The sequence below is a fragment of the Peromyscus maniculatus genome, chromosome 16 (assembly GCF_049852395.1).
Source record: "Peromyscus maniculatus bairdii isolate BWxNUB_F1_BW_parent chromosome 16, HU_Pman_BW_mat_3.1, whole genome shotgun sequence".
NCBI lineage: Eukaryota > Metazoa > Chordata > Mammalia > Rodentia > Cricetidae > Peromyscus > Peromyscus maniculatus.
The window spans coordinates 2,785,307-2,807,522 of record NC_134867.1 but is presented as its reverse complement, the minus strand read 5'-3'; positions in this window follow the sequence as shown (position 1 = coordinate 2,807,522).

Here is a 22,216-nt window from a genome sequence, read left to right as displayed (position 1 = left end):
TGAGTAAGGATGAAGTTCAAACAGGCGATTTCCAAAAAATGTGAGTTATGACAGAAACAGCTAGCTTGCTGGAAAGTCATTTCGAGGTTCCTCTGAAATGCTGGGGCATCTACTCTTCCGCTTACAGGCTTAGCATATCTGATAGACTCATCTGTGAAGCATAATTTTCTAAAGATCTTTCCTACCTTGTCCTGGCAAAGATTGGCAGTCCTTTCTTTTGTGTCCTGCTTGTCCATTTTGGACAGCATACTGTCAGCAGTTGATGCAAAGCCACTTTCTTGCCCAGTGGCTAACTTTTGCCATAATGAAAGTAAACTCCATATGGAGTTTCTTAAATTCCCATCATCTTCTCTGAAGTAGATTGGTGCTGCCAGGGGGTAGACATGCCAGACATGTCTCAGAGTCATAAATAAAGAAAAAATATGTTATTAAAACATCTTAAGTACCATATTCTACAGATCTCTAAAGTGTTTAAAGATGACCTGAATCTAAAATATATTTCTGCTTAACCTTCAAAACATACCTAATATGACTACAAGTTTGATTGTAGTGACTACTAACTTTCATTTCTTTTTTTAAAGATTTTTTTCATTTTTCTTTATTAAGAAATTTTCAACTCAGTTCACAGACCACTGACAGACCCGCCCTCTGCCTTCCTCCCACCCCCAGCCCTCTCTCCCAAGCCACCCCACATCCCCATGTCCCCCAAATCAAGGTCTTCTATGGGGAGTCAGCAGAGCCCAGCACATTGAGCCTAGATAGTTCCAAGCCCCTTCCCGCTGCACCAAGGCACAGAATTCCCAGAAGCCTGCTCATGCACCAGGGACTGGTCCCAATCCCCCTGCCTTGGTGCCCCCCAAACAGTTTGAGCCAAACAACCATCTTCCATATCCAGAGGGCCTAGTCCAGTCCCATAGGGGTTCCACATCCACCAGTCCACAGTTCATGGGCTTCCACTAGTGTGGCCGGTCATCTCTGTGCATCTTCTCATCATGATCTCAACATCCCTCACCTACAGAATCCCTCTTCTCTCTCATCAATTGGATTCCCAGAGCTCAACTTGGTGCCTGGCCATGGATCTCTGCATCTGCCTCCATCAATCACTGGACAAAGGCTCTATGATGACAGCTAGGCTATTTGCTAGACCGGTAACCAGAGTAGACCAGTCTAGGCACCCTCTGGATAACTGCCAGCAGACCAAGGTAGGGTCATCCTTGTAGATTCTTGAGAGCCTCCCTAGCACCCTGCCTCTTCCTATTCCCATGATGTCCTCATCTACCATGGTATCTTCCTCCCTGCCCTCCCACTCTGTCCCTGTTTCAGGTTGACCCTCCCATTTTCCTGTGTTCTCATCCCCCACTCCTCGCCCTCTGCCACCCCCCCAACCCAGTCTGCTCATGTAGCTCTCATCCACTTCTCCTTCACTGGGTCATCCATGTGTCCCTCCTAGGGTCTTTCCCTGTTAGCTAGCCTCTCTGGAGTTGTGGGTTGCAGTCTGGCTATCCCTTCCCTCACATCTAGTATCCACTTATGAGTAAGTACATACTATGTCTGTCCTTCTGAGTCTGGGTTACCTCACTCAAGATAATATTTTCTAGTTCCATCAATTTGCCTGCAAATTTCATGATATCATTGTTTTTTACTGCTGAGTAGTAGTCCATTGTGTATAAGTGCCACATTTTCTTTATCTATTCTTCCATTGAGGGGCACCTAGGTTGTTTCCAGGTTCTGGCTATTATGAATAATGCTGATATGAACATAGTTCATGACCATGTGTCCTTGTGGTTAAGATGGAGCATTCCTTGGGTATATGACCAAGAGTGGTATAGCTTGGTCTTGAAGAAGACTTATTCCCAATTTTCTCAGAAACCACCATACTGATTTCCAGAGTGGCTGTTCAAGTTTGCATTCCCAACAGTGGAGGAGTGTTCCCCTTGCTCCACATCCTCTCCAACATAAGCTGTTTTCAGTGTTTTTGATCTTAGCCCCAGCATATCTTGCAGGTGGGATAGATTGTAGGTCAAAGGTTTTATGTCTGGGTTGTTGTCCCAGTCCCACCAATGGAAGCCTTGCCTGGTTACAGAGGATGGCTGGCTCATGCTCTGAATCCTCCGAATTCACCTTCATAGAATTCTGGGAGTTTCTACTGCATTATGCTCTCCAATTACAGTCATCTCTCCCTTATACTCTCTCCCTCCATACCTTCCCCAACCCCTCATCATTCCGGTTCCCATTCCCATCCTTTTCCAATCCACTGGAAAAATCTATTCTATTTTCCCTTCCCAAGGAGATATAGTGTTTCCTTTAGAGCCAGAGCCCTCCTTGTTACTCAGTCTTCTTGGGTCTGTGGATTGTAGCATGATTGTCCTTTGCTGAACAGCTAATATCCACTTATAAATGAATATATACCATGTTTGTCTTCTGGATCTGGCTTACCTTACTCAGGATGATTTTTTTTCTAGTTCCATTCATTTACTTGAAAAATTCATAATGTGATTTTTTTTAACAGCTAAGTAATACTCTATTGTATAAATGTACCACATTTTCTTTATCAATTCTTTGGTTGAGAGAAATCTAGGTTGTATCCCTTTTTAGGAAATTATGAATAAAGACCCTACGAACATTGTTGAGCAAGTGTCTTTGGAGCATCCTTTGAGTATATGCCAAAGAGTGGTATAGCTGGGTCTTGAGGTGGATCAATTCCCAGTTTTCTGAGGGAGTGTTCTATTGATATCCTTAGTAATTATACACATCTGTACTCCCACCAGCAATAGAGAAGTGCTCTCCTTGCTCCACATCTTTAACAGCATGAACTGTCACTTGTGTTTTTTTACCTTAATCATTGTGACAGGTATAAAATGGAGTCTCAAAGTAGTTTTGATTTTTATTTCTCTGATGCCTAAAGATGTTGCAAATTTCTTTTAAAGTATTTCTCAGCCATTTGAGATTCTTCTGTTGAGAATCCTCTATTTGTATCTGTATCCCATTTTAAAATCAGATTTGTTTTATTAATATTTAGTTTCTTGAGTTCTTTATATATTTTGTAAATTAGCCCTCTCTAGAGATGTGGATATAGTGAATATATTTTCCCATTCCAAGGCTGCTGTTTTGTCCTACTGATGGTGTTCTTTGCCTTACAGAAGCTTTTCAGTTTTGTGAGGTCTCATTTATTAATTGTTAATATTAGTGCCTATGTTATCAGTGTTCTGTTCAGGAAGTTCTCTTCTGTGCTAAGGTATTCAAGGATATTCCCCACTTTCTTTTCTATCAGGATCAGTATATCTGGTTTTATGTTGATGTCTTTGATCTACTTGGACTTGAATTTTGTACACAGTTGTAAATATGAATCTGTTTGCTTCTACATGCAGATATTCAGTTAGATCAGTGCCATTTGAAGATGCTTTCTTTTTTCCATTGTGTATTTCTAGCTTCTTTATCAAAAATCAGTTGTTCATTTGCAAGTGGACTTATGTCTGCTTCTTCTGTTAGATTCCATTGATCAAAGTATCTGTTTTTATGCCAAATACCATGTAGTTTTTATTATTATAGCTCTGTAGTATATCTTGAAGTCAGGGATGGTGATATGTAGCTAGAGTTTTCCTGCCTTGCCCACAGTCAGGACAAATCTTTGTCACCTGCCAGTCCCACAGCCGCTCAGACCCAACCAAGTAAACACAGAGACTTATATTGCATGCAAACTGTATGGCCGTGGCAGGCTTCTTACTAACTGTTCTTATAGCTTAAATTAATCCATTTCCATAAATCTATACCTTGCCACGTGGCTGGTGGCTTACCGGCGTCTTCACATGCTGCTGGTCATGGCGTCAGCTCGCAGTGTCTCTCTGCCTCAGCCTTCTGCTTCCCCGAATCCTCCTCTCTCCTTGTCCCACCTACTTTCTGCCTGGCCACTGGCCAATCAGTGTTTTATTTATTGACCAATCAGAGCAACAGATTTGACATACAGACCATCCTACAGCACTACAGGAGAAGATAAGCTGTGGGTACCATCAAAATTGATAAAGGTTCGATTTGAGCAACAGAGACCTCTTAATTGAGGAGGTGATAGTTCATCAACCAGCATGAACATCCAATTTAAACTAACTTGTACCAGTAACACATGCCTTTGAATTTAATCAGATAATAACTTGCCAAAAAGGAACATCCCCAAAATTAGTCTTGGGGAAAGGTTTTTGTTTTGTCTTTTAGGAGAATGAAGGTTAAGGAATCTGAAGAACACTGGACAAATGAGACAACTGATGAAAAGGGACAAATCATCTATCCCAAGAAACAGAGTGAAACAGTGTATGGGTATATATTATCTAAAAAATTTTTATGTCTTCCTAAATGTTTGTTTCTGCTTTTCTCTAAAGATTTAACACTATTGGTTTTCTAATAGTCCCAGTTCAATTAAAATTTAAAGCTGAATTTGGAGTTGGAGAATGGCTCTCTCCTTCTTTAAAATCAAGCATGTTGTTAAAAGGAAAATGCAAACTCCCTGTATCATGCCAGAATAAAAGAGCCATCTTCTGCTATGGTACAGGACAAAAGCAAAATTAATTAAGGGACTATTCTATTACTAATCTCAACTCTTTGATTCTATTCTGATTCTTTAAACTTTTCTCAAAGTATAAATTTTATATCAAAATTTACAAGATTTATATATACATACATTTTAAACTTTGTTAAGATATGAATGGTCATATAGAGTACTAACTAATTCTAGAAAAAAGGCTAGCTGCATATATATGTTTTTGTGTTCGAGTCTCTTATCAGCTTTCTGCAGGAAATCACGGCCAGGCCTAACATCAACTGAAGTCTCCAGAAAGAAGATGGGGCCCCACAACAACAACAATTCCACGTGGACAATAATAATATCATTAAGCTGACAAACATCATCCACAGATCAGCTTTGAACTACAAGGTGCTCAGAGTAATTTTGAGATGACTAGCTGAGATGATCCAGTCTCAAAGACTACTTGAATAAGGACTTGAGATAAACCCTGAACTTTGGCATTATACACAGACTGGATAATGAAGGATATAGTTACCTCTCCTAGAATTTGACAATTAACCTAAAATTTTTCTTTCAGGATAAAGAAAACTTCGCCCATACCCAGCAGGAAGCAATTTTAAGAATACGACGCCCACATTCCCAAAGAGGTGGTGTGGGGCGGGTGGTTTTTTGGTCTTTTTAATGGGTTTTGGGTCTGGGATAATTTTCAGTATTTAGGGGGGTTGGTTACAAGTTATTGTCAAGGGTTAAGAAAAAGGCGAAGCAAAGGAGATTAGATTTAAGGTTCTTGTTTAAAAAAAAGAAAAAAAGAAAGAAAGAAAGAAAAGAAAAAGGCAATTACTAATACTTTACATTGGATTGAATTGTTTTATATTGTATACAAATTTGAAACTGATATTGTTAGAAAATGCTATATGTATATTTCTAATTGTATTTATACCATTCATTTAACAATGTAACACAAATTTCTGATCCTTGAATGTTATTATTACCAACTATTAGGATATAAAGAAATGAAAGTTAGTAGTTAGACATTACAATAGAACTTGTAGTCATATTAGATATGTTTTAAAAATTGAGCAGATATATTTTAGACAGGTCATCTTCAAACCCTTCAGAGATCTACAGAATATGGCATTTAAAATGTTTTAATAACTTAGAAAATTTTTCTTTTTTGAGACATGTCGGCTCCTGGCAGTACTAATCTACTTCAGAGAAAATATGGGCATTGAAGAAACTGCATATGGAGTCAACTTTCATTCTGGCAAAAGTTAGCCACTGGACAACAAAGTATCCTCGAATCAACAGGACAAAATGGACAGACAGAACACGAAACAAGGGACTACTGATTCTTGCCAAAACAAGTGTGGTTATGGCTTTATCAAAAGGCATCTTCTGAGGCCAGGACAATATGGCCCCATCCCTGAAGTGGCCTTCGCATCCGGAAAAGGTATGGTGCCCTTTTCTTCGAAGGCAGCTTAACAGGCAGAGGGCCGATGGCTTCTGTTGTACAATGGAACAACAGCTGAAAGCTCATGCCTCTCGAAAGTAGACTGGCATTTAATAGAGGGATGTGGAGAAGAAGGGGATGCTGAGATGAAGCCATATATACACAGCCAAGAAGAATGAACAGCTGAATTAAAAACTGTCAACAATTTCCAGAATTTAAAATCCTGAATCATGACAGGACACTAGTGGAATTCAGGTGTTTCTGGTACATGGACTGCTCTCACCCAATGTGAGGTTGAACTGTTGACCTTGTGTACATCCTACTTCACAAATGAGTCTGTCAGATACACTAAGCCTATAGGCTGAAGATGATGCCCCAACACTGAGGAGAAACCTCAGGTGACTGCCCAGGCAGCTGGCTGTTTCTGTCAACTCACAAATTTTTTGGAAGTTGCTTGCATGCACTTCCTGTTTTTATTTTTGTTAGCTAATATTATTCCCTTCTTGGGTCTCTGAGGGAGTTGAAGATTAGTCAGTTATGGTTGAAGATTAGTTAGTTATAGTTGAAAATTAATTAGGATAGAAAGTACATTAGATACATCTTGGATTTACCAAAATAGGATAGATAATGGAATTATTTTCTCTGATTTGTCAAATACCTGTTTAGGTATTTATTACTTGTATATATTGTATATAGTTATTGTACTTTTGTATATAGTTTTTCTTTTGTTAGTTTTAACCTTTTGCTTTTTTTCTTTTTATTAAAATAGCAAAGGGGAAATGTGGTGGTAATCTAATTGTACTGAAATGTGATTTTGATTGTATGTTAATAAATAAAGTTGTCCGGGGGTCAGAGCTATTAGAGCCATAGCAAGAGTGTGGCGGTGGTGGCACACGCCTTTAATCCCATAGATCTCTGTGTGTTCAGGGATACAGCCAGTATTGGAGACATATACCTTTAAGACCTAGGGGGCTGTACATTCAGACAGTGACGAGGCAGTCACGTGTTTGGGTTTACAACCAATGAGAAGGCAGAACAACATACTATAAAAAAAACAAACAGACAGGAAGTAGCTCTCTTTCGGGAAGCTGGGACACCGCAGGCGGAAGGGTGAGATTTTAGCTCTGAGCTCTGACCTCTCGGCTTTCTCTTTTACATTGTTTCTGTGTTTCTTATTTAATAAGACGGTTGGTTACATCAATAGTGATACCTACAGAAGTTCTTTTATTGTTCAGGATTGTTTTTAGCTAATCTGGGTTATTTTGTTTTTTCATGTGAAGTTGAGTATTGTCCTTTCAAGGACTGTAAAGAATTGTGTTGATATTTTAATAAGGATTGCACTGAATTTGTAGACTTTTTTTGGAAGGATGACCATTTTTACTGTTGATCCTAATGATCCACAAGCATGGGAGATCTTTCCTTCTTCTGCTATCATCTTCAATTCCTTTCTTCAAAGACTAAAGATTTTTGTTGTTTTTTTTTTAATCATACAAGTCTTTCACTTGCTTGGTGAGAGCTACTCCAAGATATTTCATATTATGTGTGGCTATTGTGAAACTATATCTTCAGGGTGTTGTTTCCTGGATTTCTTTCTCAGCCTGTTTGTCCTTGGTATATATACATAATTTTTTGGGTTAATCTTGTATCCAGCCACTTTGTTGCAGGTGTGTATCAGCTGTAGGAGTTCCCTGGTAGAATTTTTGGGTTGCTTATGTGTACTATCATATCATCTTTGAATAGCAATGTTTTGACTTCTTCCTTTCCAGTCTACAACCTTTTGATTTCCTTCCATTTTCTTATTGCTCTTCTACACTGCCTAGATATAGACAGCCTTGTCTTGTTCCTGATTTTATTGAGATTGCTTTGAGTTTCTCTCCATTTAATTTGATGTTGGCTATAGGCTTGCTGTAAATTGCCTTTGTTATATTTATATATGTCCCTGGTACCCCTACTCTCTCGAAGACTTTTATCATGAAGCGATTTTGACAAAGACTTTTCTGGCATCTAATAAGATGATCATGTGTTTCTTTTTTCTTTCAGATTGCTTATATGGTAAGTTACATTGACTGATTTTCATATGTTGAACTATCCTTGCTTCTTTGGAATGAAGCCTATTTGATCATGGTGGATAGTCTTTTTGGTATGTTCTTGGATTTGGTTTGCAAGTATTTTACATTTATGTTCACAAAGGAAATTGGTTTGTAGTTTTCTTTCTTTGTTGAATCTTTGTGTGATTTGGGTATTGCTGTGACGACTATGCCTTCATAAAACATATTTGACAATGTGCTTTCTTTTTTTTATTTTGTTGAATAATTTGAAGAGTATTATTGGCATTAGCTCTTCTTTGAAAGTCTGGTAGAACTCTGAGCTGAAACTATTTGGCCATGGGCTATTTTTGGTTGGGAGACTTTTCATGAATGCTTCCATTTTCTTATGGGTTACAGGTCTTTTGAATTATCTATCTGATCCTAATTAACTTCTTAATTTTGGTAAGTGGTCTATCTATTGAGAAAATTTCCAGTTCTTTTAGATTTTCTCATTTTATGGAAGACAGTTTTTAAAGCATGACCTAATGATTCTTTGGATTTCCTCAATGTCTGTTGTTACGTCCCCATTTAGTTTTAGATTTAGATTTTGTTAATTTAGATATCTTTTCTGTGTCTGTCTTGTTTGATTTTCTCAAAGAACCAACTCTTTGTTTCATTGATTCTTTGTATTGTTCTCTTTATTTCTGTTTTATTACTTTCAACCCTCAGTTTGATTATTTCATCCTGGGTATGTTACTTCTTTTTGTTCTAGAGCTTTCAAGTGTGCTGCTAAGTTGGTAGTAGTATGAGATCTCTCCAATTTTTTTATGAAAGTGATTAGTATTATGAACTTTTTTTAAACACTACTTTCATTGTGTCCCATAAGTTTGGGTGTATTGTGAAGATCTGATTACTTCTATATCATTATTTTATAAGTTAAAAAATAGACATTTTGAAATGTCTTGTTCAGATCATGTGTCTAATATATGATCCTAGAATAAAACTCATGATTTTTGAGTTCTCTAATCCAATACTTTTGCAAGGAACAAGACAGTTTGACTAATAGTGAAATGAATTGATACTTAAACAGAATTATGCTCTTTCAAAAGCATTTTTTTTTAATCTGGGGGACTCATTTGCTTTATCAATATGGCATCCAAAATAACAGCCTGTATGAGTAAATGGAATGGTGCTATGAGAAATAGCAATTGTCTATTTTTTTTTTGTTATTTCAATCCATTTTATAGAACATCTGGACCTTTTTAAATGGTTTACATTGGGAAGGGAAAGAGAGACCAGAATTTCTCAGAGATAACCAATGATAAATCAGATGAAATCAGGGCACCTTCTATCTTGGCTAACTGTTTCTACTCAGTATGAGTCACTTCATTTGCAAAAATGACTCACCATGCAGTGATGGCATATGCCTTTAATCCCAGCACTCAGGAGGCAGAGGCAGGTAAATCTCTGTGAGGTCAAGGCCAGCCTGGTCTACAAAGTGAGTTCCAGGACAGGAACCAAAACTACACAGAGAAACCCTGTCTCAAACAAACAAACAAACAAAAAATGATTCTCATTGCCAACTGCCTCAATTCAGGGAGGCTGTGCTGATGAAAGCAATGTAGAGGCTTTACACTTTCACCTCCTGCACACACATACTCAGCTACAGCTGTTATGAGCAATTTCATACAGGCTGTGATAGCTTCCCTTAAACTCTTCATCATAGTGTATCTTGGGTCCTAAAAGCCTCACAGATGGTTTAGCAGCCATCATGCATGCTCTTATATATGAAGCAATGTGTAGGGCCCTTCCTTGTGGAGTCTTTATTTTATATCATATCAGTGTATGATGGCTTTCTATTACCCACACATAAAATTTTTTATGTCTTATTATTTCCTGAATAAGAGAATTATAACCTAATCTCACAATTATACTTTTATCTTACTATCCCAACAAGAATGAAGCTCTAACCCAAGATCTAGGAGCCGTTTTCTATGTATAATCTAGCTCCTTTTGGAAGAATACATGTTTACCTTTAACCCAACATTCAACATACCCTTTTTTGTCTCATACTTAAGGTTTTACCCTTGTAGAGCTCTCTGAGATGGTATGTATCAGAAAATATTTATTTACATTGCTACATGTGCCCATAAAAATATATGCAAAATGAAATATAATATAGTCATAATTGATTTATGATAGAAATGTATCAAAGAAGGTGAAAACAAAAGAGGATATAAGAATATAAATTGATCTGGGTGGTGGTGGTGGTGGTGCATGACTTTAAACCCAGTACTAGGGAGGCAGAAGGAGGCAGATCTGAAGACCAGCCTGGTCTATGGACTAAGTTTGAGGAGAGCCAGGGATAAACAGAGAAACCCAGTCTTGAAAAATAAAACAAAGAATAATAATAATATAAAATTGAGGAATATCTAAAATGCCCTTCCCTGATATTTGAAAAAGGGACAATAAACTTCTGGAGGAGGTTTATCCTCAGGAAAAAAAGGGTTTTATGACAATAATCTCTGCATAAACCCCATCCTCTCCCTTGTGTTTTTTAATACAGGGAGATATACATATTTCTGAATATACAAAGGTACTTTCCAATCTCAATACAAAGACACTTGAGAAAAACCACAGGGACAGTCCCTAATTTTTGCACTGTCCTGTTGTCAGGGCTCTACAATAAGGCCCCCAAAACCTTAGCACAACTGACTCCATGATGGAAGTGCCATTCAGGCTATAAAACTTAGTAACACCACCTGCCAAAACTAAAGCAAAGGCCTGATCCATCAAAGTCCATAGTTATGGGAAAGTCTCTACATGTACTAACCCTGCTTTTTGGCTTCTGTAGTTCTGGTTCTGGTATTTGTTTTTGTTAACCAAATTATGTCAACCCAAAACATGGTTTTTCTGATTAAAAGCTCATCCTTAGAAAAGCTCGGGACTGCACTGGGATTCTGAAGACCCAGTGTAGTTGCCAGCCAGCTAATAAAAACATTCTATTGTCTTAAACTCATGTCTGAGGTGTCTTCTCTGGTGATTACCCCACAATAGTCCAAGGGATATGATGGGAAGGCATTCCTAGTCGGGACAAACATGGGTTCCACTCAAAAAGCTGGAAATGAAATGAAGGCTTTCTCTTTGCTGCCAAATGTGCCTCGTTTCTGTGTGAGTGTGCCTTCCCCCTTTCATTTTGGTGTCTTACTCCAGGGACTGCTGTGGTTATCACAGGACATGCAAGACTTAATAGATACTTTGCTTTTTATACCTTGTCCCCGAGGAAGGATATGGTTTTCCTCTGATCCAGGCACTGGCCAGCTCTCCTCTTCATGGAGTAAACAAGGTCAACAGTTGGCTAGCAGCTGCCCTCCCTGTTGGTTCTTTCTTCTGCCCCATTTGGCTTGAGACTATCAGTTGCTTCTCACTTCCTTTCTCATCCTAGTTTACTATTTTTAAGGGAATTCCCTTAAAAATATAGTTTTGCTGTTTTTCCTAATCCAACTTTTAGGGGAAATATGCAAATTCAAAATAAATCTAATTTTCTAAAGCTAGTGAATTTATATAAGTATTTTTATATGAAAAATAGGAAATTCTTAGAACTTTCATCATGTAGCCATGTTCTAGTGGCAAAAACAAAACAAATAAAGAGTAAGATCTAAATTTTGAAGGTAATTTAGCAATTATGTTTTTATCTGGAAATATTAAAATTTAGTTTACTTATAAGATACTCCCCAGGTAAGTTATAATGACAAATTAAAAAAATTACTAATCTACGAATTTATACTTTTAGCCAAATACAGTTCTCAAAAGTTCTTTTTAGTTGTAACAACATTGATGGCTTAGCACTTTTCTCTGTCTCTAATATTGCTAACTTCATTTAGATGTACTTACTGAGGAAAATTCCGTATTTTAAAAATATGAGTTTATCTTGACATACTATTGCTCTGAAATGCTCTAGTGACTTTGCTTTCATGGGGAAAAAATCCAGATCCCCACCCGTCTTACCAACAAAAGATTTCAGCTTATGCCCTTTTATGTATTTCTGTAACTGCTCTTTAAATCATAAATGGAAGCAACTTTAAAGTAAGAAGAGTGTGTGAATCAGACATAGTTAACTTTAATTCTGTATGGACTCATGATATTCTTCTCTTATTTATCTTAAGTTTGATATAATTGTTTAATTGTTGACCCTTCAAGAATGTTTTCACACACACACACACACACACACACACACACACACACACACACACAAAGAGAGAGAGAGAGAGACAGAGAGAGACAGAGACAGAGACAGAGAGAGAATGATAGAGAGAGAACTGAAGGTAGGGAGAAAAAGAAAGAGAATGTAGAAAGAAAACAGAACAAGAAGAGGGGAAAAGAAAGGAGATGAAATCTGTAAAATTTTCTACTTGGAAATAGTCAACAAAAGCACATACTCCAGGATCTCCATTGTGGGGACATAGTGTACAGAGGCAGGCACTTGATGCTCTCTGCACCCTGGTTTTTCTGCTCTTTTTGAGACCAATCCTCTCACCATTTTCTTCACCGTTCCAGACACAGCTCAAATGTTACATGGTCCAAGAGTCCTCCTTTCACACACATAAAAACTATCTTTGGTTCCATGTCCCAAATGCTCTTTGGAATCACTCTGACTGATTTTCTTCATCACCTCAATTTCTTTGTGATAACTGTGGAACCAAAATAAGACCAAAATGCTTTCACCCCAAAACTAAGGCCTAAGACTGCTCCTTTTAGCTACAGGGCAGAAGTTACTGAAACCAGTCAGTTCAGATTCCAGAAACCAGGAAGTATAAAAGTACAGAGTCACAAGGTAGTCAGGAGGTAATGACTGCTGGACTATGGAATGTCCTCTCCCTGGCCCCCTAGGCAACTGCTTGACCATAGAATGTTCCAACCCTAGTTTCCATAGTGACAGTGTAATCACCAGATGCCCCCATCTGGGGGCAGCCAAAGAGAAATGGTGGTGGGCAACTACCTCCTTAGAAGGAAAATTGAATTGTGATTTCTGGAATTCCTAGACAAAGCCAATCACTGTTGTGCCCAGATCGTGACCCCCAGAGAGACTGCCAAAGAGAGCATGCCGGAATGCAAAAGCAAGGTTTAATTCTGGATATCCAAAAGCAATACAAGCCTAGGCAGGGACTTCGTCCAATACATCCAATGCAGTGGAGGCTGGAGGAAGTGTCCACCTGTCTGCAAGTGTAGCGGTAATGCCCGCATTACCAATACCCGTTCACCATGTCCGAGCGAAGGGCTGCGGATTAAAAAATAGAGACAAGAGACAGCGAGTCATTCGTACGTTTGGATGTCGAATGCCGTTTATTGAAAGAGGGAAGAAACCTTAAATACATACAGGCTTACAGCACAAATGGAGGAACCCCCGGAGGGCAGAAGTTCGCTACCAATGGTCTACATTCCAGACTCAATGTTCTACATTCTTGCATCTAAGTTGTTAACGCCCAATATGCAGGATACACAAACAAGGAACTTCCCTAAGCATTCAGAAGGGTGGATACCAGCAGGGAATCTGAATAGGGAGGACATCTGATCAAGGTCAAGCAAGCAAGGCCGCAGCCACTCCCAGTCGGGGGCCAGGGCCCATGGCGCCCACATGCAAGCTCAGTTTTTAAAGGGAAAAGTCACAAGGTTACATCATTTAGGGGTGCTAGTATGGATACAATTCTGATTGGCTCGCTTCTAGGGACTTCTAAAAATTACTTCTAAGGGAGTGGTTGCCCGCCACCATTTCTCATTGGCTGCCCTCAGATGGGGGCATTTCTGTGGTCAGTTACCCTGGAAACCAGGGAGAGGACATTCCATAGTCTGGCCGGCATTACCTTGTGACTATCTTGTGACTCTGTACTTTTACACTTCCTGGTTTCTGGAATCTGAACTGACTGGTTTCAGTAACTTCTGGCCTATTCCTAAAAAGAGAAATCTTAGGCCTTAGTTTTAGGGTGAAAGCATTTTGGTCTTATTTCTAAGATGGCTCATTTTGGTCTCACAATCAGAATTGTACCCGTGCTAGCACCCCTAAATGATGTAACCTTGTGATTTTTCCCTTTAAAAACTGAGCTTGCAGATAGGTGGGCACTTCCTCCAGCCTCCACTGCATTGGATGTATTGGACGAAGTCCCTGCCTAGGCTTGTATTGCATTTGGATATGCCGAAATTAAACCTTGCTTTTGCATTCTGGCTTGCTTGTCCTTGGTGGTCTCTCTGGGGGGTCACGATCTGGGCATAACAATAACATCCTGCCTATTGTTCAATTATTGACTATCATTATGGATTGCCCAGAGTCCAGGGAAGATGCTATGTCTGGTGTAGGATATGTGAGGGAAAAAAAAAATCTACGTACACGATGCTTTTATGTTTGTTAATTTTATTCCTCTAAGACAAAATTCTATGTTTACAGCTACAACTCCATCAGGCATTCAGGGCAGGAATAAATCTAGATACACAGAGCTCTTTATCCGTCTACTATATTTCTTTGGGATGAAATTCTGTCCGTATAGCTTCAGTTTTGTCCTGACACTCAGTTCCTCTTTGTCCTCTTTTACTACCCTCACATAGTCCTGCTAACAACTAAGTTCTTATGCTTCCAGCCTCATCTTTGTCCTTTGTTTCTTCACCCTCCATCTCTACTTGCTCTCCACTCCTGGCTCTGATGAACTCTATAAGAGTTCTGCCTTACCATCTACAAAACCTGTGTTCTTCCCTTCTCCCTGGTCATGCCATTCTGTCTGCCTCTCCAGGGATGTTGCTCCACCCTACCTTCCACCTTGATATGTAAAAATATCTTTTGTTCTCAGTCAATTGCTGTGGAGAGCCACTAGGCCTCAAGGCAAGAATATGGTCTGAGCTTCATTTGCACAAGAAACAAAGCTATGGGTCTCCAGCCAGTTTATCTCCTAGGCTCAGCAGGGGAGTTAGTTACCTAGAAGTTCAGCAGGTCTGAGGAGCTGAACAGTTTGCCAAATGGTCTGGGAATATTTGGGCAGGCAAGAATTTCATAGCAGAAGACAGCTGAAATACTAAAAGCTGGATAACACCAAACATTCATAATAAATGACTTGCCTTTTGACAGACCCTTGGTCGGTCAAAGTATAGCTTTAATGCACAGCTGGACTCCTTATAACATGTTCTTGTGGCTCACTACATTTGATAATTTCTCCCATTTACATTGTAGGCTGCTTTTATTATTTCTTTTGATACCACTGTGTCCTTGGGGCTTCAATGCTGCCTAAAATTTAGTGGTGCTCAGATAAGAAGTATTGAATGACTACAGGGATAATGCTAAACTGCTATTGCTGTCAAAGTCTCAGGAAGAAGATGCAGAGCTTGTACAAAATTTAGAGATAAAGGTATCTCCTAAGTAAGTAATACTGGAGGTTCTTCACAAACCATACTGTTTTGTACCTCATTCCATCATCTGAGAATGAAAGGACTTTTAAAATTGTGATGTCTGACTAAAAAGAAAAAAACCCATCTTTTTATTATTAATTTTAAAATTATTTTTCATACCAACCACAGTTTATCCTCTCTCCTCTCTTCCATTCCCTTCCCCTTCACCTCCCTTCTACCCACTCCCATCCACTCTTCAGAAGGAGTAAGGCCTCCCATGGGAGTCAACAAAGCATTGCATATCAAGTAGAGGCAGGACCAAGCTCTTTCCCCCTGCATCAAGGCTGAGTGAGGCATCCCACCATAAAGAATAGGTTCCAAAAGGCAAGCTCATGCACCAGGGATAGATCCTGGTCCCACTGCTAGGGGCCCCACAAACAGACCAAGCTACACAACTGTCACCCACATGCAGAGGGCCTAAGTTGGTCTCACACAGGCTCCCTAGCTGTTGGTCTAGAGTCCATGAGCTCCCACAAGCTCAGGTGAGTTGTCTCTCTGGGTTCCCTCATCACGATCAAATAATCCAATTAAAAAATGGGGAACAGATCTAAATAGGGAATCTCATGGCCAAAAAACATTTAATGAATTACTCAACGTCCTTAGTCACTGGGGAAATCCAAATCAAAACTACTCTGAGATATTATCTTACACCTGTCAGAATAGCTAAGGTCAAAAACACTGATGACAGCTTATGTTGGAGAAGATATAGAGTAAGGGGAACACTCCCTCACCAATGGTGAGAGTGCAAACTTGGACAGCCACTTTGAAAAACAGTATGGTGATTTCTCAGAAAATGGGGAATCAATCTACCTCAAGATCCAGCAATTCTACTCTTGGTCATATATCCAAAGGATGCTCAATCATACCATAAGGAAACTTGCTCAACTATGTTCATATCAACATTATTCATAATATCCAGAACCTAGAAAAAATGTAGATGCCCCTCAGTCAAAGAATGGATAAAGAAAATGTGGTATATTTATACAATGGAATATTACTCAGTGTTAAAAAAAGAATGACATTATGAAATTTGCAGGTAAATGAATGAGACTAGAAAAAAAATCATCCTGAGTGAGTTAACCTAGACCCCAAAAGACAAACAGGAGTGCATAAGTGGGTAGTAGATGTAAATCAAAGGATAACCAGGCTACAATACACAGTCCTAGAGAAGCTAGGTAACAAAGAAGACCCTAAGAGGGACATATGGATCACCCTGGGAAGGGAAAACAGATGAGACATCCTGGGTAAACTAGGTATCGGGAGGGATAGAGTATGGGAACATGAAGGATCAGGATGGTTGAGTTGGGAGAGGGAGAACAACAAAAGAGATATCTTGATAGAGGGGGCTATTATAGGGTTAGGGAGAAACCTGGTGCCAGGGAAACTCATAGGAATCCACTAGAATGACCCCAGATAAGACTCCTAGCAATAGTGGAGAGAGTGCTTGAATTAGTCTTCTCTTGAATCAGATTGGTGACTACCCTAATTGTCACCATAGAACTTTCACCCAGTAACTGATAGAAGCAGATGCAGAGATCCACAGCTAAGCACTGGGCTGAGCTCCAGGAGTCCAGTTGGAAAAAACATCTTTAAAATAAAATTAAATGGAAAGAAAAGAACATTAAAGAGAAGTAAGATGATATCACTGAAATGGTTATATGGTTGAAAGGTACAATTTAAGGAGACTATAACAAATATAATGTGTATGCAACCAAGATGGAAAACTGTGGGCGCCATGGGCCCTGGCCCCCGACTGGGAGTGGCTGTGGCCTTGCTTGCTTGACCTTGATCAGAATTCCTCCCTATTCGGATTCCCTGCCGGTATCCACCCTTCTGAATGCTTAAGGGAAGTTCCTTGTTGTGTATCCTGCATTTTGGGCGTTAACTAATTAGACGCTAACATTGAGTCTGGAATGTAGACCATTGACAGCGAACTTCTGCCCTCCGGGGGTTCCTCCATTTGTGCTGTAAGCCTGTACGTATTTAAGGTTTCTCCCCTCTTTCAATAAAGGGCATTCGACATCCAAACGTACGAATGACTCGCTGTCTTTTGTCTCTATTTTTTAATCCGCAGCCCTTCGCTCAGACGTGGTGAACGGTTAGTGGTGACGCGGGCGTTACCGCAACAAATGGAGGTTCCTACCGAGATCTGAGAAAGAAAGGACCAGCTGACGGACACTCTTGGAAGGCCGGCCGGCATTTTAAGGTAAGAGTGGATTGGTATGGGTGCAATTAGCTCACAGTCAGTTAATTGGACTGTTGAAGCAGGAAGGCACCAAAGTTAAGTAAGGACAAGACAGCTAAAGATTTTAAATGAAAAAGGAAATCTTCCCAATAGAGAAGAGGGAAGGAAAGGAAGTTTCCTGTTAGAAAAGGGAGAAAAAATTTTAATCAAGAAAAAAGTATTTTCCCGGTAAAAAGGGGAAAAATTTTTGAAACTAGGCCTAAAGATTGGGGCCCTGTAGAAAAAAGATAAAGGAAAGAGAGAAGCCTCTTCCCAGTGGTAATGGAGGACGTAAAGACTTTTTCCAACTGTAGAGTTTTCAGGATAGCTGAAACTCTGAGCTCTTTCTTCCCGCCAGTACAGAGCGGCAGCATCTGAATTACAAAGAATCGACAGGTAGGCCTCATTGCTGCTGGCTGAACAGCAAGCGAGCCCAGAGCTCAAAGTTTTGCTGTCTGTTTGCTTAATTTTGGCTCAAATGTTTTTTATTTTTCCCTCAGAGTGGGAATAATTCAATATTTAGGATCCCTTTGTGGGAAATGTTTTTCTGTTTTTCCCTTATGGTGGAAATAACTCGTTATTAGATAGTCCCTTCATGGGAGTAGGAAGTTTAAATGTGTTTGTGTGTGTGGGGCGCGCCCAGCAGCTGTGGCGGACAAAGGCAAAGGCGTGCATGAGATAGCCCGAAGCAGCGGGCGGACAGGTATGCACCTGTGAGAGGCAGAGCTCAGACTGCGGCCCAAACAGGTGCTAGCAATAGCGCCTGAACAGTGGGCAGAGCAAAGCTAAGCTGCAGCCTCGGCGGCTCTCGCCAAGCAAGCTGAGGCTGGGAAGAGACTAGCACTAAAATTTTAAACTGGGCCTAACTTCTGGTGAAAAATGGTTTCGGTCAGGACATTGAATGCTAAGTCAATGCTGTTTGAATAAAGGATGTTCTGTTCTTTTGATTGTCTTAATAAATGTTTGGATAAATGTTTGGATCCTCATGGTCGATAAACTAAAGAAACAGGATTCATAATTTTGAACTATATATTAGGTATGCTCTTGTCTGTTATATATTAGATGTGCTCTTGTCTGTTGATCATTACTAAAAATTTGGCTCTGCAATTTAAGTTGCTTTCTAGAAATTCTTGGTTTAATTCTATAAAAATATAACACCTAAAATGGTTTGGGTTGTTAGCTTATTAAATAATGTTGCTAAGATAAACCCATAAATAATAATCTCTTCCTGATAAAGAGGTTACAAAATTATTTTTCCAGTAAATAAAATACAGGTAAATTGTGTGGTCCACATTGTTAATAATTGGCTATTTGTGTTAATGTATTACTTGAAATCTATAAAAAGGAATCTTCTTTTTAAGATTTTATAAAAAATAGTCAAGAGTATTACCTAAAGTTACCTCTTCAAATCCTATAGAGATTGTATTTAATGCTTTTATAATTGGCATATGCAAAAAAGGACCATGAAAACAGAAGCTGGTGATAGAATTGCTCAATTATTATTGCTTTCATATTTTAAATTCAAAATGGTGCCAATATATAGAACTGGAGGCTTTGGAAGTACAGGAAAAAGTTGTTTTGACAAACAGTTATCAATGATAAACAGCCTAAATTAAAAACAAAATTATGTGGGATTGAGATTGGAAGATTATTGGATTCTGGTGCTGGATATAACTATAATTTCACAAGAATCCTGAGATCCCAATTGGCCCCTTAAAAATTCTACCTCTAACCTACAAGGTATTGGCACAGCTCAGACGCCATTACAGAACAGGCTACTTTTAAATTGGAAGGATGAGGAAGGTCATGCAGGAACTTTTCAACCCTTTGTGCTACCTGACATTCCAGTGAACTTGTGGGGACGGGATGTGTTGGATGGCATGGGAGCGGTGCTTACTACACAGCCTGTACAACAGATGCTAAAGAGTCAGGGCTACTGCCCGGGCAAAGGCTTAGGGAAAATGTTGCAAGGAGACCCGCTCCCTGTGGCAGACAAAAACTGTGTCACTAAGGGTCCTGGCGATACTAGAGGATTAGGATCTTTTCCATAGAGTTCACTGCACAACAGCCTTCAATAATACAACTGATAAAAATCACTTAAAAAAGTGATGACCCTGTATGGGTGGAGCAGTGGCCCCTTACTAAGAAAAAATTGGAGGCTGCGTATACATTGGTTAAAGAGCAGTTAGATGCTGGACATATCATTCCTTCCACTTCACCTTGAAACTCACCTATATTTGTTAAAAAAAAAAAATCATAAAAATGGAGGCTATTACAGGATCTTAGAGCTGTAAATAAAACCATGCTTCTCATGGGAGCAACACAGTCTGGCTTGCCTGCCCCTGTGGCAATTCCTAAGCATTGGCACTTAATTGTGGGTGACTTGAGGGATTGTTTCTTCACCATTCCTTTGCATCCCGAGGACAGTCCTCGCTTTGCTTTCAGTGTTCCTTCAGAAAATCTTAAGGAACCTTATCAGAGATATCAGTGGGTGGTATTGCCTCAAGGAATGGCCAATAGCCCTACTATATGTCAAATTTATGTGTCTTTGGCCCTAGCTCCAGTTCGAAAAGCTTTTCCAGGTGTTTATATAATTCACTGCATGGATAATATATTAATGGCTGCTAAAGATAAAAAACTTGTTTTTGATGCCTTTTCTAATTTACAAGAGGTTCTTAGCCTGGCTAATTTACAGATAGCCCCAGAAAAGGTACAGGTATCTTTTCCCTATCATTATTTAGGTCATAAATTGTTACGCACGGGCATACGCCCACAAAAGATTACTCTGCATATGGATCAGCTACGCACACTTAATGATTTCCAAACCTTTCTGGGAGATATTCAATGGCTTCGGCCCACTTTAAAAATTCCAACAGGTCAGCTTCGCCCCTTGTATGATGTCTTAAAGGGCGACCCTGACCCTTCATCTCCCCGTAAATTAACAGCTGAAGGACGTGTAGCCCTACAACGTGTGCAAGAGGCCCTGGAACAGGCTCACGTACAGTATATAGATCATAATTCTCCCTTATTGTATTTGTGTAAAGAATCATTGTCTTCATGCTTTTACTTACATGGGAGTGCCAAAATGCATAAAAACTGATAATGGTCCCGCCTACAGTAGTACGGGATTTTCAAAATTCTACCAAGATTTTTCTATTGTTAATAAAACTGGTATTCCTTATAATCCTCAAGGGCAGGCTATAGTAGAACGCTGCCATCGTACCTTAAAAACTTATATTGCTAAAGTAAAAAAGGGGGAGTTAAGGGCTCATCTTTCCTCTCCACATTCTATTCTTTCCCTTGTTTTATATATTTTAAATTTTTTATCGGTGGATTCTGCTGGAGTATCTGCTGCAGATAAGCACTGGAGGGCTCCTGTTGCAAATCATCCTCTGGTGCGATGGAAAGATCTCTCTACTGGCACTTGGAGGGGACCCGATCCGGTGTTGGTGTGGGCCCGGGGATCTGTTTGTGTCTTTCCGCAGGACAATGAAATTCCTCTCTGGGTTCTTAAACGCTGTGTGCGCCCTGTGGCTGCTGCTGAATCCCAACATGGCAGAGACCTATTGGGCCTTCGTAAAAAACTCTCCCCTTCTGATGCCAATGGGGATTGAGAGCCCAATACGGCCAGCCTTGACAAACATTATTCTAAGCCTAGGAACTGTAGCCATGTGGTTGGATTCCTCAGAAGGTAATGTATGGTAACCTTTTTCAAAAAACATTGAGAATGTACCACACCTTGGAGATTAAGGATAACTCTGAAGGTCAATGAACTTCAGTTGTAAACAGTAGCATACCAGCTAAGCCTTTTTCGTATCTTGCAACCCCCCTCAAGCTGGTGTAGTACCTACTTTTCAGGAATGGCTCTGTGCAACATTTATTTGCCTCCTGAAATTCATCTAGCCTTTTTTGAAGATACCTCAAAATTTGTGAGCCTGAATGTGGTCATTATTGAGACCATTAGTTCTACTCCTTGTTTGCTGTTTTTGTTTTCTGTTTTCTTTATGTTTCTCAGTTGTTCTCTTGCAGACCTGCCAGCCTAAGTAGTGCTGGGATCAAGAAAAATGGGCCTTGGTGGTTCGTGTTCCTGGAGCCGTGTCCATGCCAGTGGACCGTGGCAGCTAAACACAGATGATGCTCACACGCTCCAGAAGAGACTCTGACATCGCTGTTGCCGTTGTTGCTGTTATAAGCAGTGGTGGTCACTGCTGCTATTGTTTCTGGGATTGCTATTTCATAATTGGTTACTACAGCTAGCACAATGGAGACCCTGGCAGCAAAAGTAGCTACCACAGTTAGTTAATCTTTCTTCTTATTGGGCATGACAAATTTAATTCCACTTTTATACATTATAATTGGCTTTGTAAGTTGTAAAAAAATTATTAAAACTCAAGTTCCATTTGCTTATGGGATACCACCTTACAAGAACTCCTATTTACAGCAAGGCTCGTTTTAGAAGGGAGTGGTTCAATTGCCTTTAGCCTCCTGGCTATGGGTGGGTTCGGACTTCTGTTGGTCTTTTCTGTGTCGCACAGATTGCAAGCCCAGTGCCACTTTGAGATCTTTGGCAGCAG